Below are 3,331 nucleotides of genomic sequence, written 5' to 3'. Positions count from 1 at the left end.
ATACCCACCCAAAAGGAAGTACGAAAGAAACCGAAATAGAAATATCCTATGACATCACTTATAGCTGTTACTTCAAGATTGATACCCATGAAGTCATTTCCAAGAGAAGGCCGTGCATAGATGCAGAAAACCAACTATGCTTAACCAAGTGGAAAGGTGTAAGGAATGTATGAATTTGGATATGGGGGTTTACAGACATGTACTGATACATATGAAATATATAATCACAAAATACCTAAGGAATACCAGGAGAGGTCGACTCAACACTCTGTAATAACCTACACGGGAAAGGATCCAAAGATGAATAGATTGATACATACATATGATGAACCAGATGCAGTACACCTAGAACACACACCACATTTTTATCCAATTGGCTGTGATACTAGATAACAATTAAATTTTAAAAAACACACAAGAAGTAAGGAGATATAAGCTCTTGGGGGTTTGCCCTGACACACTGCACTCTCATTTGCAGCCTACTAACACAATTTCCAGGAAGCCTCTGTTGCAGGAAAACCCAGAGTTGGAAATGGAGAAATGCTGCCGCCTTGTGGCCGTTTCCCGCAAGAGCGGCTTCAAACGCATAGCTATGGGTCACTTAACATTCATAAGGACTCAGGCCTCTAAAAGACACCTGCCCTCAAAAAAAAAAAAAATGTCCTGAGCTCGGCCGTGGCCAAAAAAATTCAAAGCAGGCAAATGTGTCAAAGAGATAGTATGATAGAGGTAAGTTTTACTCACTCTTTATCAAAAAAAGGAAAATGGAGAAAAGCTCAACATCAGGAATCATCAGACTCCTCTAAGCTACAAAAAGCTTTCAGCTCACCCAAGTTAACTACCGTCAGCCAAAAGACTACAAACAATAAATGCTGAAGGGGTTTTAGAGAACTCTGTTCCCTCTGTCTGTGGAGGACATGTCTAGTTGTAACAGCCAATAATGAGAACAGAAAGGAGCTGCGTTTTCAATTAAAAATTGAGCCACCCTTCCATCCAGAACACCCACAGCCGAGCCTCTCACCTGAGAAGACGGGCTGCAAGAGCTGCACTCCACGAGTTTTCACAGTAGCCAAGACACCGAAGCAACCCAAATGTCCATCAACAGATGAATGGATAAGAAGAGCTGGTCCGTGGACACAGTGGACTATTAGCCATGGAAAACAAGGAAACACTGCTCTTTGAGGCACCCGAGATGAGCCTAGAGATCATCACAGAACATGAGTTAAGTCGGAAAGCAAAAGGCATACCGTATGACATCACCTATAGGCGTTATCTAACAGCTGACACAAATGAACATATTTCCACAAAGAAAGACACTCACACACTTAGAAAACAAACTAAGCTTAAGTAAAATGAAAGGTGGGGGGAATGGATAAATTAAGATTAGTGTCACCATATGTGTACAAATACGTATTAAATATATATATCAAACAGACCGACCATATAGCAAGGGAGGTCACCAGAACACTCTGCAATAATTTACATGGGAAGAGGATCTGTACAAGAATATATATATATATATATATATATATATATATATATATATATATATATATACACATATAAAACGTACAAATGAACCAGATTCTGTACATATAGGACCAACAGTATTCTAATCATTACCCCGATTTAAACAAATTAAAAGAGCGAACAAGAAGTAATGTGACATACACTTCTGGGGTTTTTTCCTGGCACATTCCATTCTAATTGACAACCTGGGAACAGGACTTCCAGAAGGCTCTGCTGCCCTAGTAACCAGATGTGGGAATGTAGCAATGTTGACGCCTTGTGGCCGTTTCCCACAGCAGCAGCTTTAAAGTCAGTGCTAATGGTCACTCAATATTCACACCCATTGCAGGCTTGTAAATGACACCTGCCCTCCAAAACAAAATCCTGGGGTCGAAAATCGACCAAAAAAGTCGAAAGAGGGCAACCTTCCAAGAAGACAATTTCGAGAGGTTTATTGTACTCACGGTTTTTTTTTTTCTGTTTTTGTTTAACAGAATAAAAAAAGGCGTGGAAAAATGCTGAACCTTAGGAATTATTAGACACGAAAATACACGTTACAAAAACCTATCATGTCACACGACTCAGCATGGCCAGCAGCAAAACTTCTGCAAACAAGAAATGCTGACGGGGTGGTGAAGAAATGCGTACCCTCGGTTCTAAGTGGGACGTGGTAAGAGCCCCTAAGGAAAACACAGTGGAGTTGCCTGGAAAGGGTCAACATTGAGCGACCGTTCAATCAAGCATAGCCACTGCTGGGTCTATCACCTGAGAGGATGAGAATCAAAAAGACACGGGCTGGCAATCCTGCAATCCAGCAATGTTTACCATAGCCAACACTTGGAAGCAATGAAAATGCCCAGCCACAGAGGAATGCAGAAAGGAGCAGTGGTCCATGGACACAATGGAAGAGTACTCCAGTGAAAAGTAGAAATTCCATTTTAAAAACAGATATAAGTAAGGAGACATCAGCTTTGGGGGGTTTCTCCAGACACATCCCACCGTCATTGATAACCGAGGAACACCACTGGCAGGAAGGTCTGTTTCACTAGTTACCAGAGTGGGAAACGCAGAAATGCTGCAGCCCTCTGGCCGTTACCTGCAACGGCAGCTTGAAAACCCGTGCTAATGGTCACTTCGTGTGCACAAGTCCTGGAGGGCTGTCAATGAAACCTGCCCTCAAAATGTCTTGAGGGAGGTAGTGGCCAAAATATTTCAAAAGGCGGCACATACGTCAAGAAAAGAATGTGATGAGGTAAGCTACACACACAGTTTGAAGAAAAAAAGGACATCCCTGAAAGCTCAATTTCAAGGCTTTATGAGACGCATGCAAATCCAACCACAGAGGTATGGGCTCACACCAGTCAGAAGAACCATCAGCAACAAGACTACCAACAATTCATGCTGAAGGGGTTGTGGAGAAGTGCATACCCTCTAGGTTAAGTGGGACTTTGCCGCCAGCCGCGGCGGGTCCTCAAAGTGTAGCAACAACCGACGAGAGGGGGTAGGGAACTGAACGCACCAAGGTATGGGATCAGAAGGGCACAAGCAACTGACGCTTGCAAGGCAAGTTTAATAACAAAGCCTAGCCGTATATATACCCCTAAAGCAGGGACTTTGCTTCGTCACGCCTTATCGGCATCAGCTGGTTGGTTGGCTTCTCGGCTTAGTCACACCTTATCAGCATCAGCTGGTTGGTTGGCTGCTCGGCTTCTCCCTCAAAGGCACCAATTTCCCCTCCAGGGTTGCTTTTCCTAGCTTTAGGGAACAACCAGGGACTCCCAGTAACTGAGCAGGTCCCTGGAGCGATTTGGCCAAAGGCCAT

This window comes from Kogia breviceps, unplaced genomic scaffold, assembly GCF_026419965.1.
Source record: "Kogia breviceps isolate mKogBre1 unplaced genomic scaffold, mKogBre1 haplotype 1 scaffold_56, whole genome shotgun sequence".
Lineage (NCBI taxonomy): Eukaryota > Metazoa > Chordata > Mammalia > Artiodactyla > Physeteridae > Kogia > Kogia breviceps.
This window is presented reverse-complemented; position numbering follows the sequence as displayed.